The sequence below is a fragment of the Paroedura picta genome, chromosome 2, assembly GCF_049243985.1.
Source record: "Paroedura picta isolate Pp20150507F chromosome 2, Ppicta_v3.0, whole genome shotgun sequence".
Classification (NCBI taxonomy): domain Eukaryota; kingdom Metazoa; phylum Chordata; class Lepidosauria; order Squamata; family Gekkonidae; genus Paroedura; species Paroedura picta.
The window spans coordinates 138,147,597-138,174,699 of NC_135370.1; the positions used below are offsets into that span (position 1 = coordinate 138,147,597).

Genomic DNA, 27,103 nt, shown 5'->3' on the forward strand with positions numbered 1-27,103 from the left:
TGTGATGATTTCTCATGAAATTCTTTTGTTTTTCAGAGAAGAAAAAGGCATTAGCTGTGCCATTTTATCCCAGCTAGAAGCTCAACATGCACCTCTTCTATCTTGGCTTCACAACAGTCCTGTAAGATAGGCTGAGATAGTTTGTCACAAAATCATCCAGGGACCTTTATGGCTGAGCAGGAATTGATACCTGTTTCTCCACATTTTATGCTAAACCAGACTTTCTCAACTTTTTTACCATTGAGAAACTCCTGAAACATTTTTTGGACTTTGAGAAACCCCAGAAATTGTGCAATTGTGCAGAATATGGTTGAGAAGCATAGCGGTGCACATGCCCACCTGGGGCCCCTCCTCTGCCCTGCTCCTCCAGGCCCATCATCCCAGTCCCACCCATTCGGGGAACTCAGGGCTGTCAAGAAACCCTAGGATTTCATGAAGCCCTAGATGACAAAGCTTGCACTAAACTGTGGTTTGTCTATATCACATTTTGTTTCACAAACCTCAGTTACACTACTAGATGAGACCACTTTGCCCATCAATTTCAGTGAGTCTGTTGCTTGCCTCTTTTCCTCCTTTAAAATTGAATTGCTGTATGCTATTCCTTGTTTCCAGACTGCTGGAAAAATCTTTCAGTGGATGTACCCAGCTTCAGTATATGGGAGCAGCATGGGGAAGTGAAAGCCTAAAGCAGTCCTGCTCAGCTTTCACGCATAGTGGTTAATGCATTTTCAATGTACTTTAGCAATTGTTTGCAAGTGGATTCTCCTCTTTCACATAGGAAAATCCATGAGCAAAGTTCATTATCCCTCATTTGTGAGGGCAGCCCTAGTCTCCTCCTCCTTTTGACCTTTGGCTAAGGATTGTCAGCTTTCTTTGCTGTTCCATCTAGCTTAAGGTGACCAGATTTTAACATTGGTAAAGCGGGACCAATCTTGTAACTGGGGATCAGTCTTGCAACCCGCCACAAGCCACTTGTCGAGAGTAGTGGGAAAGAAAGAAAGAAAGAAAGAAAGAAAGAAAGAAAGAAAGAAAGAAAGAAAGAAAGAAAGAAAGAAAGAAAGAAAGAAAGAAAGAAAGAAAGAAAGAAAGAAAGAACTTTAGACCCCAGACTGGGGAAAGGGGAGGGGAGGAAAATCACTGGAGGGAAGGCCGCAAAAGAATTTCAAAAGACAGAACAGAATCCATGGGAGGGGAGAACGGAATAGCAGCAGGAGGGAACTCAAAATAAATCAAGACAAAAGGAATGCAAAGTCCCCCCCCCCACACACACACACACACAAAAAAAAACCAGGCCAGGCCTTCCCTGTTAAACCACAAGATTAAGCAGGATGGCCTAGCAGGAAATCCTGGTGTGCGGGGAAAACAAAATAGGCACACACAGAACTGACAATCAACTTTGTCACAACATTCACCTCCAAAATAAATTTCAGATTCTGATCAACTCAATTACAAAATGTTCAATTAACGAATCCAAAGCATCCAATTCAAATCTACTTATTCAATATACCCTAATTAATTCAAAATAGATTGACAAAATAGATTGCTTTAGGATGCTTTGGGCTGATCCTGCATTGAGCAGGGGGTTGGACTGGATGGCCTGTATGGCCCCTTCCAACTCTATGATTCTATGATTCTATGACAATAAACACCCCCTGAAAATAAAACAACCCCACCCTTACCCAAATTAAATCAAAACCCAACCACCCATACCCAATCCAACAAATTCAAAAGGCATACCAATTAAATTAATCACGCATCCCAATCAATTCAAGAGATAGCCCCTACAGACACACAAAATGAACTAACACAACATGTAATTAATAACTGAGATGCCATAACTGGTGATCAGGGCCATCCCTCCAGAAATAATTAAATCCATGATTAAGCAAATTGAAACCAAAACAATAACCCAACCTCAAGCAGAAAGCCATGGAACAGGAAAGAACCCTAGGAGAGAAGGGGGTGGGAAGCAACCAACCAAAACCCTATAGGGAAGTCGAGGAGTAGAAATCAGAACCAGACATTAAACATGGGCAGCCCACAAACACCAGGCAAAACTGAAGGAGGGATAACAATGGGGGCGGGGCAAAAGGGTCAGGGATGGCAATAATAAGGGAGAGAGGCAGAGATGATGGTGGGAGGAGGTGAGACAAGAGAAGGGATTTGAGATATCATCATTCTCAACCCCCTTCTAAGCTCCATTCCAAATCTCAGGTCACTAGAGTAGAGACAAAGGTGAAAAACCTGCATCTGACACTGATGCTGTGCAACACCAGGTTGATCAACAATACAGTGGACTGCGGGGCAGGGAGAAGGGGTAGCAATCCTAATCCATGAGGATTTCTCTTTCAGAGCATTCTCTGCACTGTCAATCCCAGGAATTGAATGTGTTGACCTTTGGTGGGGCTCAACTGAAAGCATGGATATCTGATTTGTATAACGTGCACCCAACACACCTCCGGATGTTCTGCCAGTGCTGCTGGAGGGGGTGCCAGCCTGGTTGTTATAGTTCCTCAAACTACTAATCCTGGGAGACTTTAATGTCCATGCCAAGCTGCCTCTAGAAATGGGCTGGATCTAGTTGAGAAAGCCTATGGAATCGGAGGTATTGTTATACAGAAATTTGATTGTCATATTTTTATGACTGATGTTCGTATCACTCATGTAATGTTCATTTTATACCAAAGAAGCATCCAAAATTAGGGGCAGGACTGTTAAAAGACACTGTTAGACCAAAAGTGACTTTTTTTATTCAGCACTACAGGCCAGAAGTATGCAAGTATAACTTTTAACATTTTTATATAAGGACCAAGTGAACCTAACATTTTAAATGGCTATACCTTTATGCTTTGTGCAGGTTGTAGTAGTAAACAGCAACATAAAAGAACCCATAAATGTCAGAACAATGTACTTCTCAATTCTCATAGTTTACCTATGAGACAGGAGGTTTTTTTTTCAACTAAAAATGCTAGATTTGTGTTTTCAGTGGGCATTTTCAGGTATTTTATGGGGCTTTCCCAAGTGTTTCATTGTATGAAGGTGAAAAGTATATCAGTGATCAAGTTTTAGACAATGAATGTTGGGGGGAAATCAATAGTCTGATTAAAAAGAGAAAGCTCAGGAGGCTCCTAAACCTAAGAAGTTGATTTCTTACCTCAGTATATCTCACTCAAAGCACCAATGAGACTGGCCTTCAAATTTACTGTGCCATTACTTCTTGTGTACTTTTAAATGAACTACGGTATCAGCATGAATGAAAAGTAATGTCTCCTTTAGGTTAGCATCTTAGGTCCCCTGGTGCACCTGTTCTGAAAGCAACTCCTCAACTGCCTCATGTAGAAAACTTATAAAATTGCAAGTTTGCTGATAAAATTTATGCATTAGATCATTACCTATAGAAATTATGCAGTGTCCATAGATTCCTAAAAAAATAGCATTACAAAGATGATGGAAGAAAACATACAAGGTAGAAATAAATGCAAATGAAAGAGATATATTTTATTCTTAATATATAAATAGGAAGGAAGTAAATTGGAATGAATCTTTTCATATCTCCGATGCCTTAGTTCAAACTCTAATTTGTCTTAGCCCAATAAGACTTTCCATTTTCCCATCTACTGTTTATGCTATATCTTTAAAAAACATATGATGCTAAATATTCCAGATGAGCCTTCCTTAGGAGAGGAATCATGCAAAGTAGACATCTGTGTAATTGGCAAGCACATTTTATTTATTTATGGCATCTGCAGACCATCATTCCCTTGTGGATCAAAATATTTCCCATAAAACATACCAATACATGGATACAACTTAAACTTAAATGGACTTCAAGGAATGGTAGAGGACAGGAAAGCCTGGAGGATCATTGTCCATAGGGTCACGATGGGTCGGACACAACTTCGCACCTAACAACAACAACATGGATACCACAAAAGTAGGTGGATAGTTGTTTACCTCTACAGCAGTAGCTTTCATGAGCCAAAGTTCAACTGAATGGAATTTCATTCCAAGGAATATGAGCTGCAGATAAAGCAACAGAAAGCAGAAAATTCTGGGGAAAGTGGAGGTCAGAGTCAGATAGGGAGAACTGGTTCCCAAGATGTAAAAGGCTTTAAAAATTAAAATCAGGATCTTGAATAAAACTTGGAGATAAATTGATAATCAGCATGATTGATAAATGTAATTTATATCTAGCCATTAAAATGGACTAAACCTTTGTACGGATTGAAATTCTCAGGTTGTTTTCAAGGGTATCCCACATATAGTACATTATAATAGTCCCACACTAAGGTTGCAGCAATCAGCTGGCAAGATTAACTGAATCCAAGAGTGGTTCAAATTTATGATCTGAAAAAGTTATCTTGGCAACAGCTTACTGTATCTGTACTTCTTGGTGTAGTGCTAGGAGCATGGACTTCTAATCTGGCAAGCCAGGTTTGATACAGTACTCCTCTACATGCAGCCAGCTGGATGACCTTGGGCTCGCCATGGTGCTGATAAAGCTATTCTGACCAAGCAGTAATATCTGGGCTATCTCAGCCTCACTTACCTCATAGGGTGTCTGTTGTGGGGAGAGGGAAGGGAAGATGATTGCGAGCTGCTTTGAGATGCCTTCTTTCTGGTAGAGAAAAGCAGTATATAAGGACCAGCTCTTATTATTATTATATTAATATTGGTATGGCTATGTGAGTTGATGTGGATTTGCAGAGATGGAATGTTTTTTGTGGTTTCTACTGATCAACAAGAAAACAAACATTTTCTCTCATTTAATTTTTCCCCTCAGAGTGTATCCTAGTTGATAATTAGCACTGCAAAACATAGAAGTCTAAGCTTTTGTCAAGTCTACTTACTAACTGTCTAAAGTTAAGATCAAACATATCAACCCTCTTTTGGTGTCTGAATGACTTCTTCCTAGTGGTTTTTCCATGGCAAGGATGGGGCTAAATGCATTAAGAACTATATATTGATTTTAATTAGAATGGGCAGTCCACCATTAATATGAGTTGTGATGCCCATAAAACAGTTGTCAGAGGGGGATTAATTAATTTATTGTAAATTAATACATTAATTGAGAGTGGATAAAAGCAGTCAGGGCAAATTAATTCAGAGCCAGAGGGGGAAAAATCAACATAAACCAGAAGAGAATGCTTTAGATTGGTTAGCAAGAAGAGTCAGAATAAAATACCATATTAAAACAGAGTACCTGTTCTAATTGAAAAATGCCAAAAAACCCCACACATGCACACACACAAAACAGTTATAATAAATGTACTAAACAGTTATAGTAAATTACATAAGATTCAACTATTCTGCCCATAAACAACAATTTGGACAACAGGGTCAACATGTGTTTTGATTGTTCTTTATTTCTTAATATGGATTGTTTGTTAATAAGGATTACAAACTGAATTATTGTTCTATTCATTTCTAGAAACATACATGCATTTATTTAAAATATTTGCACCCCCCTATTTTTCATCATAAAGTCCTTGAGGTGGGTTACAGCATCATTTTAAAACAATAAATACTTAAATTCACACTGAATAAATAATCAGAATTAAAAGCGACAACTACATTATAGAGCAGTATTAAAAATGAAGCCTAAGAATTGATTCTACTAGCACCTTAAAAACAAGCAAAAATTTATTTTCAGAAACAAATGAGAATCCATATTCATTGGTTCTTCTGCTCAGGTCAAAAGATGTGTGTATGTGGGGGGGGAGTATTGACAAAGAAAGGGTATGGTGCTAAATTTGTCCAACTTTGTTTGTTTGTCTATTTCTTACATTTATACACCACCCTCCTTTGCATCTCAGGATGGGTTAGAGTTTACAGGAAGGATATGCAAAAAACAGACATGTCACAATAGTAAATGATGATGAAGAGATCAAATGCATTCAAGAATTCTTTTTTCTTTTTTCTTTTGGATCACAAATAGATCAGAGTGGGTGATTACAGTATGGAAATCAAACATCAAATTTATCTGAGTTGCCCAGCAATTATAAGCATGAATTGAGCATGGAAAAAAGGACAAAACCCTGATTACCAAATGTAGATTAGTTCAATGTATCATATTTCCAATAGCTACTTATGGTTGTGAAAGTTGGGCGACGAAGAAATTGGATGGAAGGAGAGTTGATTTGTTTGAACTCTGGTGCTGGAGGAGGCTTCTGCAGATTCTATGGACAGAAAAAGTCACAAACAAGGAAATACTAGAGCACATAAAGCCTGATATATCACTGGAAGGCAAAATCACAAAACTTGGCTTGCCTACTTTGGCCACATCATATAATTCAGCTCTATGGAAAAAGCAATTATACTAGGACTAGCTTCAAAGCCCATTCCTAAAAATGGGCCTTGAAAAAGTCCCCTTCCCTGGCCCCTGGCCAGGCAGTTTAAGGTGGCTTTGGGCCACAACTCGAAGGTGGATTAAGTGGAGTGGGTGGGAGCTGGCCAGCTCATTAGCAGAGCTCTTTAGCAGGCAGTCAGCAGGCCGGGAGGCCCTCATTAGCAGGCCCTGCCTAGTAGACCAAGAGGCACTCGTTAGCAGGCCCTCCACCACCACCATTTGCCCAGGGCCCTCTCCCCTTACCTGCTGCTGGCTATAGGCACTGAGGCACATCTGAGAGCAAAGAGACTAGAGTCCAGGGATGGAGGGTGAAAGCTGGCAGGGCCAATCAGGGTGCAGCCAGCTATTCCAAATTGGACAGCCTATCCCAACTTGGACAGCTGGACATGTTCCACCCCCCAGGCTGTTTCACAAATATATAAAGGAACCATGGAATAAGGATTTGTCAATGATAAAAGGAAACCAGGTTGATGAAGAACACAGTGGTTCGATATGACCAAAATGGACACTGACCAGAGCCTTAGAAGCGGTGTAAGATAAAAAAAATGTGGTGAAAGTCAGACATGACTGAATGGCTAACATAATCATCATATAGGGGGGAATGCACAAAACTAGCAGTTGTAATGAGATAAAATTCCCATAGCCCTATTCAGCCCTCAAAAGTCACTTGTCTTGAACTTGGTAATGTGTTCCAGTTCAGCAATCTTTTGAAGTTTCTTTGAAGCAAAACTGCACTCCTATGTCAACAATAGAAAATCCTGGAAGATTGAATGTTCCCCCACTGGTTTCAAGTATCATAATTTTTAATGTCACATTTTGTATAAGGACTGACTTGTTTGTCAGAAGGGCATTGTTGATGATGTATATTAAATTGGAAGATTAGTAAATGAATTAACCTCAGATGATAGTTGCGGGGACTGTGTTGTTAGAATGTATATAAGGTGGCCTGTTTATTAGAGGGACTGGTACCAGAATACATGTCCATGTTAGGTAAATCATTATTGCAATTAAGAAGTTGATTAAAGTTTGGAGGATATCTATGGACAAGAAAAGATCTGCCTATGAGATAAAACTATTATTTTACAGAATAGGTTGCAAATTATTTATGATGCATCCAACTTATATGAACTGTGCATTATATGTGACCACCAGTGGTACTCTGTAGTTGCTGTGTTGGGATCTGCCTTATAGTAGGTTATCCCTGGATACCACTAGGACCTTATTAGTTTTTACTGCTACTGCTAATTCCTTATGTGTTTTCTGCGTTATAAGATGCACTCTGTCCTGAGAGTTCTGTTCAAATGTTCATAAGAATTTGGAAAAGGAGATGCCTCTCATCTAAGGAGAGAGGAATATGAGAGTAGTTTATGAGAGAGAGAGAGAGACCATAGAAGCTATGCGTTGTTGGAAATAAAGCACATTGGGATTCAGGAATGCTCATGCTCATGGCATTGTATGTGAATTGATCTGCAATTGTAGTTCTACTATGTTTTACTTGAATATTATAAATGTCCATGGTCATGCCTGTGTCCATGTGAGTGGGACACTTTCCAATTTAGTCCCAACTTCATACTAGTGTACCCTAAGCATTAGAAAGAAATCTTCTTTCCCTGCTTCTCACTCCAAGAAGCTGCTGGCTTTCCTAAATGCACCTGGTCTATCCAACAAAAAATACCAGTGACAACAGCCAAGAGATTGAGAAATAATATGGTAAATCCCAAAGTTTTAATGAGGGATGGGAAGCCAATTGAAGCAGTCATGATAATACAGCAGAAGTATCCTAGAATACTCACATTAAACACACACACCCCACACACTATGCAGTTCATAACACTCACGAAGGTCAAGGCAAGGGGCTCCAGAAGTAGCACAAGGGTAAAGTCAAGTTGTTTATAGCTCCATGTCTGAGCAGATTCCAGGAGCTTATCTGCACTGGGCCTTTAAAGCTCATTGGGCTCAGTTAAATAAAAGCCATCTGCACCTGACCTCAATCTCCATTCTGATCTTGGTTGTTTTTTTTTCTCTAATCTACATAAGCTGAATATTGACTCTGCAGTCAAACTACTTATTTGCCAACATAACCAAGAGTGGATTTTCTCTGCTTCATCAAAGAAATGCAGGCCCACAGCACTATCTTCTGTGTGTGGATGTTCTGCTTCATTTGGGCTTACTTTTCCTCCCCCAGCCACGACCACATCACAGACATTGTGCTGCTGATTGGTTGGTTTCCAGCAGTAGCAGCCCCTTTGACTTCTGGTGGTTCCGTTTTAGTGCTTGCTTCATTTTTGCTGTTTTAAGGGGGCTCCCTTAAGTGATGTTAGAAACATTTATATCAGAAGAAGTAAAGACAAGCCCTCATTACCTCAGCTGCTTCTTCCTCCCTTCTTCCAGGCTTTCTGCTTCATACAGCATGGGAGGGGGAGGGATAAATTCTCCCCAGGGCTGCCATCTTTCTGGTTCCTTTTTAAAAAGTGAAGGAGATGTTTTAGACTGGGATTTCTTTCTTTAAAAATGATTGTACAGAGGCACTTCATTTCATTCTTGAAAAAACAAATTAAAAACCAGCCATGAATGTTGTTAATATGGCCCACAGGCAATGAACTTATCATGGCTCCGTTAGTAAGGTGCTGGCCTTGCAACCTCAAATTTATGAGTTTGAGTCTGGCTGTGGGTCTTGAGGCACTTACTGGAGGATTGGCAGCTCTATTCATTAGCCATGTTCACAAGTTATGGTAAACACACATACAATCCATGTATGCTGCATTCTGATTTATTTACACACAGGTTGCTTGTTAAAATGCCACATCATCATAATGCATTAACCTTGATTAAAAAAAGATTTTGGACTTTGAAGGGAGCACTCAAATGTGACAAAATGGTGCTGGAAGATTATTGGGAGTTTTTGCCATGCAACAATTATTGACAAGTTTAAAAAGTGGAGACTTTTTACTTCCTGTCCCCCTTGCTATTGGGTGTGTACACAAATCTGGGGGCAAACAGGGGGAAGCGGGCTAGGGCTCCCTGTGCAGTCATGGGAAAAGATCAGGAGAGCCATCCCAAGGCAAAAACCCATGGGACAGTACAGCATAATGACTGTGTGAGTCCATGAAGAAGAGGTCCCAGTGACTTCATGGGATGTTAAAAAACATGGGCACTAACATGGAATCTTGCAGGATGCCAGTGGCCAAAGGTCCAAACAGCAGTTGTCTCCTCCTAACACATACTCTGAATCCTATCTTAAACATAGTGTTCTGGATGAATTAGGTCAGGCCTTAAGATATGCATTTAAGAAGCCCTAGGCATCTAGTTAACTTTTCTATGTCCAGTCATTTAACTCCTAAAGAGAGGTACACCTTAATAATGCTTTAGGCTTGTTACAGGTATACTACACTCTCTGATATGATTAAAGTATCTCTGCTTCCGTTTTAAGCTTTTATTAGACCTTGATAACAACTGCATTCTTAATACAGAGTAAATCAACAGAATATTATGTTATCCATCATTGTTATATTTATAACTGAAGGAAAGCAATTACATGAATCTATAAAAGTATCTTACCACCAAAACAGGCAGAAGAAAGCTCTACATCAATTCAATTTCTCATATTTATAGGTTTTAACATCATCTTCTAAAAATACCTAACTGTTTCACTAGATTAGGTCACACACTGATGGCTAGTAACTTTCATAGAATCATAGAATCATAGAGTTGGAAGGGGCCATACAGGCCATCTAGTCCAACCCCCTGCTCAACGCAGGATTAGCCCTAGCATCCTAAAGCATCCAAGAAAATTGTGTATCCAAGCTTTGCTTGAAGACTGCCAGTGAGGGGGAGCTCACCACCTCCTTAGGCAGCCTATTCCACTGCTGAACTACTCTGACTGTGAAAATTTTTTTTCCTGATATCTAGCCTATATCATTGTACTTGAAGTTTAAACCCATTACTGCGTGTCCTCTCCTCCGCAGCCAACAGAAACAGCATCCTGCCCTCCTCCACGTGACAACCTTTCAAATACTTAAAGAGGGGCTATCATGTCCCCTCTCAACCTCCTTTTCTCCAGGCTGAACATTCCCAAGTCCCTCAACCAATCTTCATAGGGCTTGGTCCCTTGGACCAAGGGACTTTAAACACCATACAAGCTATCTATACTTGAACTGACCTTAAGCTGTATAAAAACTTAGTTCATTCTTGATAATGTTTATCTTAACAGTCTTTTTAAAACTAATGGTTACACACTGAGTGTCAGACTAGTATTCAGGAGATCTGGGTTAAGGACAAATTGGGAGACCTTCCACTGAAGTTCACTGGGCCAGTGACATTCTCTCAGCTTAACATACTTCACAGGGTTGTTGTGATGATAAAGTAGAGGAGAGAATGATGAAAGCAACTCCAAGTCACCATTGAAGAGAAAGGCAGAATAACATTAGAATCATAGAGTTGGAAGGGGCTATACAGGCCATCTAGTCCGACCCCCTGCTCAACGCAGGATCAGCCCTAAGCATCCTAAAGCATCCAAGAAAAGTGTGCATCCAACCTTTGCTTGAAGACTTCCAGTGAGGGGGAGTTCACCACGGCAGCCTATTCCACTACTGAACTACTCTGACTGTGAACATGTTCTCCTGATATCTAGCCTATATCGTTGTACTTGTAGTTTAAACCCATTACTGCATGTCCTTTCCTCTGCAGCCAATGGGAACAGCATCCTGCCCTCCTCCAAATGACAACCTTTCAAATACTTAAAGAGGGCTATTATGTTCCCTCTCAACCTCCTTTTCTCCAGGCTGAACATTCCCAAGTCCCTCAACCTATCTTCATAGGGCTTGGTCCTATTAAACAAACAAAAATATTAATATAATTTGGTGCTCAACCAACACATCCATTTTTATTCATTTCTTTATTTTTGTGAAGTTGAACATTACTGCCATACTTTGACACTATTTTTATTTGTTTCTTTGATAATTTTTTATTAGGATTGTGTACCACCCCTCTCTGATTACAGTCTCAGGGTGGTTCACAGCATAAAAGTTCATACATGCATGGGGTTAAAAATACAACAGACAATTGATCCAGTGATGAGCCAGTGTGATATAGTGGTTAAGAGAGGTGGCTTCTAATCTGGGGAGCCAGGTTTGATTCCGCACTCCCCCACATGCAGCCAGTTGGGGACCTTGGGCTAGTCACAGTCCTCCTACAGCTGTTCTGACCGAGAAGTCCTGTCAGGATTCTGTCACCGACCTCACAGGGTGTCTTTTGTGGACAGAGGAAAGGGAAGGTAATTGTAAGCCACTTTGAGACTCCTGGTAGAGAAAAGCAGCATATAAAAACCAACTCCTCCTCCTCTTCAAGCAGTATTTCATATATGAATATAAAATGCCCCAACAATAGCTCTAAAATATGTCTGCCTTGAGCTTCAGATCTGTACTCCAGTCTCTGGACTCAGGTGGTGGGGAGATGGAGAGGTGAGGGAGGCCAGTTTCAGTGTTTCCATGTGTTTATGTTGGCCTCAACCATAAGCCTGTTGGAAGAGCACTTGTCTTACAGGACCTTTGGAACTTTGGTAGCTCTGATAGGGCCTGGATCTCCACTGGCAGCTCATTCCACCAGGCTGGAGCCAAGTCTCAGAAGGCTGATGCCAATCACACTTCTTTGGGGCCAAGTATCACCAACAAGTTGGAGTTTGCAGAGTGTAGTGCTTTTTGGGGGATCTATTTGGAGAGGCGATCCCTCAGATACACAGGGTCTGTGTAAGGCCTTGAAGGTGAAAACCAATAACTTCAGCCTACACATCTAATATCAATTGATATGAGTTAGGCAACTTTAAATCTACTCAAATCCATAGCACTATGTTAGTCAAACCTATTCTATTCTGGGCCTCTGAACTCCCTTTTTGGCATCCTTAGCTGGAGAGCCTGGCCAGCTTTTTTTTTGTATGTAGAAACATCCTTTCCCCCTATATCTCTGGTTACATCCATGACAGTAGGACTAAAACCACAGCAAACCAGTGCCACCCAACTCCAAAAGATGTTCCATAGATATCATGATTGATGTTATCAAAATCTGCAAAAGGTCCAGGAGAATAAACTTCTGTGGTTGTTTTCTGATATTCCATCGAGAAATTATTAATGTCTGTATGAATCAAAATCATGGAAATTAGTTTGCACTGGTACTACTGAAGACAACATTTAACTTGAGGTACAAATAAAAATGCAGAAAAGAATAAGAATAAAGGGGGAAAGGAAGTACAGAAGTCACATCTCTGCCTTTTATCCTTCCTTCCTGTGTGTTCATTCACAGCTCAGTCTTTGCAAGTCATGATCTTTGGAAACAATCCAAAATATCACAAAACAGTCCCAGTTTTTAAACAACAGAGGGAGAGAGAAAATGTAGTGCAACTCTCAGGGATGTCTTGCCTAATTAGACTTCAGGATATAGCATGAAATCAATATTGAAATCTATGATTTAAAACAGAGCTGACATATCAGCAGAAATGATAAGAACACCAAAGTGAGCCTAGGTTTTAGCTAACGTGTTCCAGAAATGTGAATAAACATACATCGCCAGCATAACTGCTTCCAACCTAGGTGTCAGGATGTAAGAGCAGGCCACTGTGGATTTTAAAAAGGGAGAAAAGGATTCATAGGCAATGATTTCTTAAATGATTTTTAAAAGCTATATGCAACAAACAGACATTAAAGCCTTTTTAATTCCCACCATGGAATGCATATGCACATGAGAATTGTGGTCACCAAATAACAATGGTAGCAAGAGAAGGGATCAGCAGGAAGGAAGGAAATGTTAAAGAAGACACAACAGGAATCTCATCTGAAGCTTTCACTGGTCAGTATGTGGTGAGCTAATAGTCCAGGGGAAGCAGCTGCAGCAGGCTGTAAGTAAAGATATGCTGTAGGAAACTCAGGAAGATCTGAGTTGTATTATGTCCCATTCAGAAATATCATTTCCAACCTGTAGCAGCTGTTAGAAATTGTCTGATCTAATAATTCTGACTATTCATTGTAAACTTTAATTTCATTTTCTGGCAGTTACAAGAGAAATGGACAGGAAGGAAAGATTTTGTGCTCAGGAGTTCATTTGGGGAATATTTTCAGATTCTGGATCCTAGTTGCTTGCACACTTGGGAGTGGGGTTGGTCTGGTGGAGGAAACCACTCACTGATATCTGCTATCAGATAGGATAGATTAAGAAGCAATGTGGCATAGGAACTATGTCTTTGCCCCCCCCCCCTTGCTTTTGGAATAGGTCAAAAGCGACAGCTTCACTTGTGCAAGCTGGCAGGTGGTTAGGACTATATACACTAGGAATGTGTGGAATGGGACAGAAGAAGAGAAGGTTTTTTGTGCTCACTGTTTGCTACTTGAAAGTCTCAAAGCAGCTTACAATCAACAACCTTCCTCTTCCCACAACAGTTACTCTGTGAGGTAGGTGAGGCTGGGAGAGTTTTGAGAAAATTGTGACTAGGCCAAAGTCACCCATCTGTCTGCATGTGAAGCAGTGGGGAATCAAACCCAGTTCTCCAGATTAGCAGCCACCACTCTTCACCACTACACCAAGATGGCTCTTGTGTTAGGCAGCTTTTGTTCTACCCATCTTGCAAATTCATTGTGAGATTTCCTCTATACTGTAACTGTCTCACATAATTCTTCCTCTCAAAAAGATCTTGGGTGTACCAAGGAGCTTGCTTGAGGTGAGGGCAGAAAGGGCACCGAGGAGTGATCTCATCAATAATGGCCATTAGATGGGACTGCCAGTCCTCCACCAAGGCTATCAAAAAGTGGAGGGCATAGGGCCCCACAGGGCATTCAGGAATCTCTCAGGCACCATAAGTCTCCATATTTGGGCTAAAATATGCCCAACACCCAAATGGGGAGGGGGTGGTACCCTCAGCCAAGCCTTCAGGGTATGGTGGTCTGACTTTGGGATGATATTACTCACCATCAGATCCACCTATAGCCTAGTGCCAAAGATCAGGCCAGGGGTGTGGCCAGTTTGATGGGTGGGACCAGAAACAAATTGCAAGAACCCCAGTGTTGCCATGGCTGACACGAGGTCTGGGCCAAGTCCTGGGGATGGTGAATCCGCAGAGACATTGAAATCACCCAGGATTATTAGCCTGATTATTATCACCCAGGATTATTAGCCTGACCAGTGGTCAGGTGGCTGTCATCTCCAGCAGGCCCAACAGGCCATCTGGTGGAACACTGGAAAAATGGTAAACCCACCAGATGGCCAAGTTCTCAACTGGATATCAAGCCAACACATTCCACCCCCAGAATCAATGGCTCCAGGAGAGCCCTGTAGGAGTAAGCCTCACAGACAAGGATCACCCCCCCTCCCCTTCTACAGAGCTGAGACTGGTGAAGGACTGAGAACCCAGGTGGGGCAAGATCTTTCAGGGCAATGGTTTCACCCTCCCATGCCCAGGTGTCGGTCACACACATCAGGTCTACCTTTGCATTGCAAAATAATCCTGCAAGATTGAGAATTTGTTGGTAATCGACCTGACGTTGCATAACATCAGAGTCAGCTCCACTCTAGCCGTCACTCACTCAAATATGGGGATGGGACAGAGATTAGAAGAGCTGCACATGTATTGACCAGTCCCACAGTCATGGCAACCCTACGGCCAAGGCCCTCATGGACCTATGTACATCACAGCCCACATGATATTGGGAGATAGCTGGGAGATATCAGAGGGTTCCATTTCATGAGAGGTTATGTTTATGGTCTGTAAACTGACCTAATACAATTCAAAACATCATTCTAGTTTGCCAGCTTCACAAGGTTCCCCATAAGGAACTCCCCCCCCCTTTTTCACATCCCCTAAGGACTTGCAAATAAGGAAAGTGCACATCAGTGATCATTTACCTAAGTACATGGTCGCTAAATTTTTAGGGGAAATGCTTAAAATTAGAAGTAAGTTCTTCTGGTGTATCTTTGTTTTAACTGTTTTGTTGTTGTCTGTATATATTTTCACTTGCTTTGGCTTTCTCCTGTATATCTTTTGTAATATTCTGGAATGCCAATAAAGGTTAATGAATGGAGTTTCCAAATTAGAAAACTAAACATGTAAACACTGAAAACCAGAATAAAACTGAGCTGCCGTGAATCTATGATGTGGACTACTGCCTGTTCAAGACTGCAAGTCTCACTTCTTATACCAAAGAGCTCATACTTTTAGTTCCTTCCCAGGCTAAATACCTGTAGGAAGAGGAGGAGGGGGGGAAAGTCAACCTAGATAGAATTCAGTGGCTATTGGCTGTAGAATTCTGACTATAAAGCATTCACCATTTTCAAAAGTGAAGGACTATTCAAACATAAAGGCACAAATAATTTTTTCTGTGGCCTGACTAACCTGGAGCTGGTATATTAATGGCCATTGCCATTTGTGTGGTAGCTGGCCTCTGAATCAATAGGCATGCTTAGTTGCCTGTCATTAGAATTGATCTCTACTACCCTTCCAATTGACGTCACTTTCAACTGTAAATATCATCAAATAAGCTGTCACCTCATTTTCCTTATCTGTTTTTTTCTCCCCTTTCTAAAGATAGATTTCTTCAGTAAGACTGAATAGTAGAATTCTTCTTAATTATTTCTGACATTTCACCAATGGCATCTTGTGGCTTTCCCTCAGAGGGCAGAAATGTTTGGTCCCTGCCCTTTGATGGAAAGGAAAAAAAACTTATCCAATTCTTATTTGAATGGTATAAACCAGAAATGCATTTCAAAAATGAATGCACTCAATCATAATTAGATACAGGGAGAATTGAAGAAATAAATATAAACTCATAAATACATGCCTAGACTTTCTCAGTGTTTTCACTGAATTTACTGAAGAAGAAGACTTGGTTCTTATATGCTGCTTTTTTCTCTACCCGAAGGAGTTTCAAACCTGCTAACATTTACCTTCCCTTTCCTCTTTCCACAACAGACACCCTGTGAGGTAGGTGAGGCTGAGAGAGCCATGATATTACTGTTCCATAAGTGCTATGGCGAGCCCAAGGTCCACCAGCTGGTTGCAGGTGGGGGAGCGTGGAATCAAACTCGGCTCACCAGATTAGAAGTATACACTCCTAACCACTACACCAAGCTGGCTATTGAACTTATTTGTCACTCCCACCATTGTATGTACAAATGAGGACCCATCCATGGACTTCTTATGAGTCAGTTCAAAGTCTGACGTAAAACTGGTTTCTATAAGACAAACATTGGCCATACTGCCAAGGTATAAGATGGCTATGCTGAGCTAAGATAAACTAACACCCCTGTCTTTCTACCTATGCACAGAAGAAGGACGGTAAAATTTGATAGTTTTGCATATAGATAACGTAATGTGTAGAAGTGGGCAGTTGAAGCTATTCATGGCATGATAGTAAATAAAATCGGCTGCTAAACAGCATCACATTGAGAATCTCATTTTAGTCTAAGACAGTTGACAAACCTCTAGGAACAAACCTCTAGGAACAACAAAATTGTGAGTATACAATGTCTGTATATGCCTTTAAAAGACTTTTTGTAGCTTGAACAGGGCAGAAAAGATATGTATAGCTTCCAACTGCACCCTCTGACCAGGTATTGTTCCCATTTTCTTTTTGTGTATTCAAGTTACTGGCATCTCTCGAACTTTTAACAAATCCAGCAGCTTACCTGTCAACATTGCTTATTTGGTCTGCCACAATACTGTCCAGTGCACACTTCAAAACCATGCTGATTTGTACAGAAATATCAAGTCTGAACATTTTGAATTGTGACCTTAAATAAATAATATCTAGAAATGCAGAAATGTAGGTTCTCAGATATAAGGAAATGTGTATATAGGAGTTAATATTTCAAAATGTCAGACTGCCATTGGACCCCTAGAAGTAGCTCTTTCCTTGATTTGCTAACTGCTGCACTATGAATCTCTTGTTCAATTCATGTAAAACAAGCATACCTATTTTCCTCTGTCAAGCACTAGATGGTAAGAAGATGATATATTATGTTAGTTCAATCTAACACTTTCTGCAGAGCTAGCAGAAAGTAGAGTCAGGGCCAGCATAAACCACTTGAAAATTAAAAAGGACACTAGCAGATGTATTTCAGCACAACCAAATGTGAGATGCAAGGTAATGTTCACATCATGATTACAATCAAATCTCCCTTTGGGATGGGAATCAGGAGCTTGCATATTACATTGTTTTTCTCCACTTAATCAATTTTATTTATTGTAGGATTTATAACTCACTCCTATCACATTTGCTTTCTTGGGGCAGTTTACAACATTTAAAAATACATCACAATTAAAATCATTAAAACATTTAAAAAACAATTAAAACAGCCAACAATTCGTGACATCTCCTTTGTGGATCTTCTTAGTAGGAAGTGGACAGGAGACCACATCAAGATTTCAGTGGGGGAGGCTCTTAATGTTGGTATACTCATTTGTCTGAGCTGGCCTCAACCATAAGCCTGGAGGAAGAGCTTCATCTTGCAGGCCCTTGGGAACTGTGCTAGTTCTGTTAGGGCCTTGATGTTCTCAGGGGTCTCATTCCACCAGTCAGGAGCCAGGGACAAAAAAGCCTTGGACCTGGTTGAGGCCAGTCAGACTTCTTTGGGGACAGGGACTGCTAGGCAATTTGTGGTTACTGAATTGTTGTTAGGTGTGAAGTCGTGTCAGACCCATTGCGACCCCATGGACAATGGTTCTCCAGGCCTTCCTGTCCTCTACCATTCCCCGGAGTCCATTCCCCGGAGTCCCCGGTTACTGAATGTTGGGTACATATTCAGACAGGAGGTACCTTAGATACACTGGGCCCAGACTGCATATGAATTATGATCCAAAATGGAATTCCATGGACATATAAAGTCAAATCAAATATTCATTTATTTTTCTAGTAGTCAATTATCATTAGAACACAATCAGAACAGGTTCCCGGGTTACTCAATTCCCCGTTTTCCCTGTCTTCTTCAGTGATTGTGAAACTTCCAATATTTTCGAGTTGTAATATATCAGTTATCACCTTGGCACTCAGCTCATCAAATTTTGGAGTCCTTACAATGATGAACCCCTAGTAATTCCAATGCTTGTGGAATTCCATTTTGAATCATATTTGATATACAAGAAATTGACGGTTCTATTGGGACCCAGACCACATATGGTTTTAAAAGTAAGAACTGAAACCTTGAAATGAAAGCAGTACTCTACTGGTAATAGCACTGGTAATTATTATTATTATCAGTCTATTTATAGACTGCCCCACTCTGCAAGTGGGTGGCAATCTTCAAACAAAGTTGGATAGACACTTTTCTTGGATGCTGTAGGACAGTGGTCCCCAACCTTTTTATCACTGGGGACCAGTCAAAGCTTGACAATTTTATTGATGCCCAGGGGGGGGGGTAGTCTTTTGCTGAGGGACGTTCCCACCACCTGAGCCCCTGATCCACTGGGCCCCTGATCCAACTGCTTTCCCGCTGGCACCCTGACTTCCACCTGCTGGGGGGTGCTGCCAGCAGCAGCTGCGCAGTGCCATGCCGAGGGGGAGCACCAGCCATGGCGGCCTCTGAAGAGCACCAAAGGTGAGCTAGTGGCAGAGTGGCACAGCAGCCCCTGAGGCAGCAGCCAGGGAGGAGGACGAGAAGGAGCCACGGACCGGTAGCAACTGATCCACAGACCGGGACCAGTCCCTGGACCAGGGGTTGGGGACCAGTGCTTTAGGATGCTTTGGGCTGATCCTGCGTTGAGCAGGGGGTTGGACTAGATGGCCTGCGTGGCCCCTTCCAGCTCTATGATTCTATGATTCTATGTTTACAATATATAATTAAACATTCAAAATCAGGTTTTAAACATGCTAAAGTTACAACTCTCAACCCAACTTTGTTGGTCTTAAATGAGCCACTGAAACTTTGTTCTGCTACTTCAGATCAACATGGCTGCCCTCTTGAATTTATCTAAGGCATCCACACAATATATTTACCTGTTTTGTTCATCTCCATCTTTTAAGCTTCTCTTTGCATCACAACATCAAAACAGCAAAACAGGAAATGTTCAATAAGCTATAATATGCAAATCAAGCATTCTGGAACCACCCTGGGCTAGTGGTAGACCTCAGAGATTTTCTGGGTGACCTTAGACCACTTATATTCTCTCTCTAGCCCATAGGATTGGCATGAGAAAAAAATGGATGGCTGGAGAATGGTGTAAGCTGCTTTGGGCCCCCCTTGAGGAGAAAAGTAGAGTATAAATATCCAATCAAAAATAAATAAATACATGTAACCATTATAGTTTACCTTTTGCTTACAAAGCAGAAATCTAAAACCCGGTTTAATTTTTGTTTAGAATCTTGATTTGTAAGCAGGAAACAAACCATAAGTTGTTTAATCACCCAGTTTAGATATCACAAAAATACAGTTTATTGAAGCTTTTGGTAAGGTTCCACATGATATTGTAAATTTTTGATAAGGTTCCACATGATATTCTTGTTAACAAGTTGTTCAACTGCAGTATGGATATTTGGTGGATCAATAACTGGTTGACAGATCACACCCAAAGGATGCTTGTTAATGATTTGTCATCCTTTTGGAGAGGAGTGACAAGTGGAGTACCTCATAAATTATTTGGATGAAGGAATAGAGATAGAGCTTATTAAATTTGTAGATGATACTAAACTGGGAGGAGTAGCAAACACCCTAGTACTGCTGGTGAAGTATAAACTTAGCATACAGAAGACAGAATCAGGATACAGGATGATCTTGACAGAGTGGAAAATTGGGCTAAAATGATATTAATAGTGAAAATCTAAAGTTCAGCATTTAGGTAGGAAAAATCAAATGCATCATAATAGGATGGGCGAGAGTTGGCAGTAATATGTGCGAAAAGGATCTGGGGGGGTCTTAGTAGACCATACACTGAGCATGAGTCAGCAGTGTGATTCAGTGGCTAAAAAGGCAAATGGGATATTGGGCTGTATCAAAAAAAGTATAGTGTCCACATCACCGAGGTGATAGAACCATTTTACTTTGCTCTGATTAGACTTCACATAGAGTACTATGTTCAGTTTTGGGCACCCCAATTGAAGAAGAATATAGACAAACTGGAACAAGTCCGGAGGAGGGTAACAGAGGGGTTTGGAGACCAAGATGTATGAGGAAAGGTTGAGGGAACTTCTGTTTAGCCTGGAGAGAAGACGACTAAGAGGTGATATGATAACCATCTTCAAATACATGGGCTCTCATATAGAAGATGGAGAAGAGTTGTTTTCTGTTGCCCCAGAGGGTCGAATGAGAAGCAATGGGTTGAAATTAATTCAAAAGAATTTTCAGCTAAACATCCAGAAGAAGTTCCTGACAGTCAGAGCGGTTTCTCAGTGGAACTGGCTTCCTTGGGAGGTGGTTAGTTCTCCTTCTTTGGAAGTTTTTAAGCAGAAGCTAGATAGTCATCTGACAGAAATGCTGATTTTATGAACTTAGGCAGATTGTGAGTGAGTGGACAGGAAGTAATGTGCCAGTGTTTGTCTCTTGTGGCCCTTCCTTGCATACCCAGGGAATTGCTAATAGCCACTGTGGGGTGGTAGGTGAATTTTCTCCAGAGCAGACTAGATCCCGGAGATTGGTGGTGGTGGTGGTGGGGAATCACTTGGGCATGAAATTGGGGTTACTGTGAGTAGGCAGGTAGTAGTGAGTACTTGCATTGTGCAGGGTGTTGGACTAGATGACCCTGGAGAACCCTTCCAACTCTATGATTCTTTGTATCAGGAAAGGTTGAGGGAGCTTGGTCTGTTTAGCATGGAGAGAAGACAACTAAGAGTTAATATGATAGCCATCCTCAAGTACTTGAAAGGCTGTCACATAGAGGATGGAGAAGAGATGTTCTCTGTTGCCCCAGAGGGTCAGATCAGAACCAATGGGATGAAATTTATTTTTAAAGAATTTTCTGTTTAATATCCAGAAGAAGTTCCTGACAGAACAGTTCCTTGGTAGAACAGGCTTCCTCAGGAGGTGGTGGGTTCTCCTTCTTTGGAAGTTTTTAAGCAGAGTTTAGATAGCTACCTCACAGGAATGCTGATTCTGTGAATTTAGGCAGAATGTAAGTGGCTGGGCAGGAGGGATTGGTTCTTGTAGCCATTTCTTGCATGTCTGAGGAAGTGCTGATCACCGCTTTGCTGTCAGAAGGCGAATTTCGTCCAGATCAGACTGACCAGTGATTCTGGTTTGTGGTTTGTGGGTTTTTGGTTCTGGGTTTTCTTTCTGTTTTTTTGGAGGTGCATAGTCTGAACATGTAATTGGGTTCACTGTGGGTGAACAGGTAGTTGTGAATGTCCTGCATTCTGCAGGGGTTGGACTGGAAGACCCTGAGGGTCCCTTTCAACTCTATGATTGTAAGACACTCTGGCTTTTAATTTCCAGTCTGTCCGTGAAAGAAAGAGTCAGGGAAGTAGCCGACAATCTCAAGGATGCTGCCTTTTTCTTGCCACAGAAAGCCTGATGTTTGTTTGTAGCATCTGAATACTGACAGTATTCAACTGAGGCCATAAGAACTGGACAACTTTCTTTCCCTCTCCCCACTTTATGTAGGCCAAAGAGCTACAGACAATAGCATATTTACAAGCACAAGACAAAAGAAGATGGATGTGCTTTAAAGTTAAGGTCTACCTGCTTCTATCTCTCTCAGGAACAAAACACATTATATCTGAACTATGAATTGCTTAGAGGATGAAAGAATGGGGAAGAGGCTTGAAGAAGGAACAATGACTTGATTCTGAGGTAAAATAAACAAACACAGAAGTAGAATCTAGACCTATTTGAATGACCTCTTTTTTTGCTGCATCATATTTTCTAGATAGGGCTGTTGCATTTCAAAATCCACAAGAATTAAAATGTTCCTATAACAAGGCAAGGTAAACCTGAACAGAGTCACCAACAGTCAGTTGCACTAACTGTCACTTTTCTTTTAAGTAAGGCAGTGGTCCCCAACCTACGGGCCGCGGCCCGGTGCCCGGCCGTGAAGGCCATGGCGCCGGGCCGCGGCTCCCTCTCCCCGCCCCCCCCCCGCAGTAAAAAACTTCCCAGGCCGCAAGCTTGCAGCCCGGGAAGCTTCTTACTGCGGGAGGGTGGGGAGAGGGAATCTGGGCCAGGCTGCGCATCGCGCGGGCGCGGCCCTTGCGGGCATGGCCCGATGCATGGGTGCGGCCCGCGGGCATGACCCGATGCACGGGCGCGGCCCGATGCGCGGGCGCGGACGGTCTGTGCGGGCACGGCCCGATGCCCTGCTGGTCCCCAGCCTCGGAAAGGTTGGGGACCACTGAAGTAAGGTTATGCATATGTTAATCTGTACAGGAAAAAGTTCTCTGACCACATCGGGGCCCGATGCTGCACAGGGTGGCTGTCAGATTATATCAGGGAGGGAAAGCAAGGGGACCCTGGCACCTCTCCTCCCCATGAGATCTAACAGGCACCCCATGTAGCCTCGGTGTCAAAGGCAGACTCACAACAAGGCTTCTGGTTTAATAGAAAGCTTTAATTGGAAGTAGTTCTGATCACTCTGAAGTTAAGACTGTTCGATGGGGAAGCAAGCAGTTATCAATACAATTCTCCTGCTCAAACGGTCCCTGTTCCCAAGGAGGAATATTCCCAGCCCTGCCAGGTGCCATCCTGGGCTTCCTGCCAGACCGTCTCTGCTTCCGTGGCCTTGGTCGAATTGGAGCCTCACTTTGTAGATAACCTGTTTACAGGGGTACTTGCAACAAAGTATCACAGCAGGGGAGAATGCAGTGTGAAAAGCTCAGGGTCATCAAAGGAGGATAGAGGTTCAAAGGATTACTACAGAGTCATAATCACAGGTTAAAGGTAAAGGTAAAGGTATCCCCTGTGCAAGCACTGAGTCATGTCTGACCCTTGGGGTGACGCCCTCTAGCGTTTTCATGGCAGACTCAATACGGGGTGGTTTGCCAGTGCCTTCCCCAGTCATGACCGTTTACCCCCCAGCAAGCTGGGTACTCATTTTACCGACCTCGGAAGGATGGAAGGCTGAGTCAACCTTGAGCCGGCTGCTGGGATTGAACTCCCAGCCTTATGGGCAAAGCTTTCAGACGGCTGCCTTACCACTCTGCGCCACAAGAGGCTCAATCACAGGTTACACACACACAAAGATGGAGTCTCTCTGGTCAGCCTGGCTCAATCATGGCAGAGAACAGGGACTGATCCTGACACTCGTGAAGCTATACATGAATTTTTCCATGCCTGCCTCTCCCCCTACCCCGGTCCTTCAGAAGCTGGCTGTAGGCTCAAATGGGGGAAGTTCCCATCTGCTTTCTCCAATGCTCCAGGGACCAACCCCCCCCCCCACACACACACACAATATTGCTTAGCAATGCCATAGATTTGTTTTTTAATTTAAAAAACAAAAATCTTGAGGGGGAAGGGGGGAGGTGAGGGAATGTGGAATGAAGGGGCACGATTAAAAGAAAGGTGTAAGCAGGCACCATTTTACACAAAAAAGCCTTTTGGAATGGGGAAGGGAGCAAAGCATTATGGGAGGCTGCCTCCTTCCATCCCCAATACAGAAAACATGGCAAATTAACAGCCTGGAAAAAGAGGGGAGGAAGGCCAAATGCGGAAAGAAGAGTGCCAACTCACATCCCCCAATCAAAGTCCAAAACTAGGCTAAAATGAGGTATGTCTCCTAATGTGGAAATGGTTGAGGTGAGCCATGGAAATTTCTTTCCCTCCCCATGACAGCCTCTTATCAAGAAATTTTGGCAAAATTGCAAAATGTTGTGCAGTACCAAGTTGCTCAAGGGAGTGTATTTATTTACTTAAAACATGTATTAACTGCCTTTTTGCCTTGCAGAACGGAAGACAGCTTATAATGTAAATATTAAAAAAACTCTTAAAACTCCAATTTAAATCTCAAGAATGACAATACATAAAAATTAAATTAGTTGAATGCAGTCCTGTGGGATCCACTGCTGGACTTGGCCAAATCACACATGTTATGTGGAGGTTGCTGCTGTCCCCCGGTAGTTGGTGGAAGGGGTGGAATAGGAAACCAAAATAGTCCTGGAAAGGGCTCTTGTCCTGACAGAAACTGAGGTTTAAATGCAGGCCTAGCAATACTTCCATTAGCCACTGAAGTCTCCTTTCATAAAGGTATAGGTACTACTTCTATTATTTGGAAGGATGAAACCCCAGGATATTTTCGTGTGCATGTGTGCAAGATTTCAGATTTTTCTGCAAACTTGGAGCTTTAGTCAGGTTTGTAAAAAGAGCTCCAGTTTCTGGATTTAAGTTTTTTGAGATGGGACCATACTGAAAATTAGCTTTATTCATGCCACGGCTTCTTCGTCACCAAGTTAAGGCTAGTATTTATTGTAACAAAATTCTTAGTTATAAAATTTTATTTTTATTTTGCTGCTGAGAGTATGGTTGACCTGGGAAAAAAGTATGTGTCAGAAGAAAACCGTCTTGTTCCCAATTTTAGAAAGCACATTTTCACTTTTAATACAACCTGTCTAAAAATACACCCTGAGGCAAAAGGACTTAATAAAAGGGTTATGAACTGACAGATTTCCTAGCAATACAAATAAATGACCTGATAAAACTTTACCAAAAAGAGAGAGAGAGACCTGGGTGAAGGAAGCGCCTGTCCTTTCCCCTTTCATTTATTTTAGCCTTTGTGCACAAGGACAGCAAGCAAGGCAAGATTTTTTTTAGTCAGCTCACAGTAGACTGACTTCAGCAGTCTAAAAGAAGCAATAATTGATTTCAATAATTAATTCCTGCTGACTAAAATAATGTGCTGTTTATGCATACCTCCCTAAGATACAGTTAAAAGGAACTTTGAGTCAGGAATGCAGAAACACTAACATTACTTTAGGGAGCTGAAGTCCCCTAACATACTGCAGATTTGGGAAGGGCTGCTTAAGCCCCCAGGCTATGAAAGTTTCTTTCTATTCTCCCACATTGCCTCATGATAACCCTGAATCAGGTTCACAGGATCTGAAAAACAATGGAGAAGAAGCAGGAATGGTTCTGACAGCAGAAAATATCTCATGGCACGATGCTGTTATCTGTTTCCTCAGGAAAAAGCATGTTGGTTTAATCCCTTCATAATATCTTTCTTCTTTAATTTTCATATTTCAAATTTTTATAGTAGCATATCTGAGTAAACCCAGCATGGTTTATATGCTAATTTATGCCTTTGACCAGATTGCCCCCTGAACACAGTCCCAGATGTGTGGCCTGACTTCATTTCTCATTGTAAAGATACTTCTTTGCTACCCCAGGAATTATTGCTCGGTATATACAGACAAGAACACCTTTTTTGAGGAACAACTGAGAACTATGGCAAAACAAACCCACCAAGGCTTTTTATCTTAACACCGACTAAATAAAAGGATAAGGGGTTCTGGGGCGGGATGTGTCTGGGATGAGGAAGGGTCCGGATTGGACCCTTCCTCTGGACAGACAATTGGAGGGACCAGTTGGCAGGCGCACAGCGCCTGCCAATTGGTCCCTCCAATTCCCAGCCCCAGCAACTGAGAGCCGCGCATAGCGCGGCTCGCAGTTGCTCCTTTGCCACTGGCCAGGCCGCCTGCAAGGGAGCCCCCGGCAGCCGTGCAGAGCGCGGCTGCCGGGGGCTCCCTGCCCGGCGGCCTGACGCGGCGAGAGGCGCAAAGCGCCTCACCGTGTCAGGCTGCCGCCCGAGGGTGCCCCCGGCATTCAAGCGGAGTGCAGCTGCCGGGGGCTCCCTTGCCTATCGGCCGCTGCCGCCATTTTCTCAATCGCACCCGACGCGGCAGCTTGCCTCCTGCCAGCCCGGCGATGAGGAGCCGGCGCCGGCCCCAGCTGCGAGCAGGCCGCCTTGCCACCAACCCACGTGGTTTCCTACCACCTGCCGCCACACACCAGCCTTCCTACCACCCGCGACCGAGCCGCCATTGCCTTCCCCGCAGCCGTGGCCCCGCTGCCACCCGCAGCAGCGCCGGCAGCAGCTTCGGCCACACCGCCTCAGGGGACAACACCTCACCACCGGCCCGGCCAGCCTCGAGCAGCTGCCGGCCTCCACTGCACCAGAACCGGCAGAGCCGCCCCGAGCCGCACCGACGCAGCAACAAGCACGGCCAACACCAGCCCCGCCGACGAGCATGCCCAACATTGTTTCCTCCCTACCCTGCAACGACTCAGGTAGGGCCCGTGCAGGGGGGAGACCTCAAGGGCCGACGGGTGACGGGGGAGGGTCTCAGGCTGCACAACCACCCAACCCAACTCCATAGGCCCTCCGCTTTCCATTCCGGCCCCAAAGGCCTAATCAGGCCCTTGGCAACAACCTGCCTCCCCCCACCCCAAACCGCCGCCTTCTATGCATGCCAGCATTGCTGGCCGCCGCTCCAGCCGCCGTCAGCCGCCTCCACATGCCTTCCTGACTCACCTTTCAAAGCCCGCTCTTACCAGTGGCCTTTGAAGCCACACTGACAAAATTCTTCCTGCTATTCTTACTTGGGGGGCAACATGCAAACAGGTTAGGCTCCCGGGGCTGCTGCATAGCCATGGTCTGTCGGCTCCATTTGAGAAACTCCTCTGCTTGGCCCCCACGTGCCTTCCTGTTCCGCTTTGAAGTCTCTTACCCGTTTGCGAGAGCTGGCCAGGTTGTTTCAAAACCAGCTCTGGTTAATGCTGCCCCTCCCCCCATGCTTCAAGGCCATCTCTCTTGCCTCATGTTGGACTCAAGAGCTCCACTTGCAACACCGGGAAGCTGCCAGTTGC

General features: G+C 42.9%; 1 protein-coding gene across 6 annotated transcripts in view; it reads right to left on the reverse strand.

The window, feature by feature from the left end:
• Window positions 1–27,101, reverse strand: part of LOC143830453 (uncharacterized) — a 215,637-nt gene extending 188,536 nt beyond the window's left edge. For 2 of the 6 annotated variants that reach the window (XM_077322980.1, XM_077322976.1), the window contains exons 1-2: window positions 26,965–27,101; window positions 8,712–8,809 (exon numbers count right to left, since the gene is read on the reverse strand). The gene's annotated coding sequence lies outside the window, so the exon portion shown is untranslated. The other 4 variants (XM_077322981.1, XM_077322977.1, XM_077322979.1 and 1 more) reach the window with 3 other exon arrangements.
• Between the last annotated feature and the right edge of the window lie 2 nt (window positions 27,102–27,103).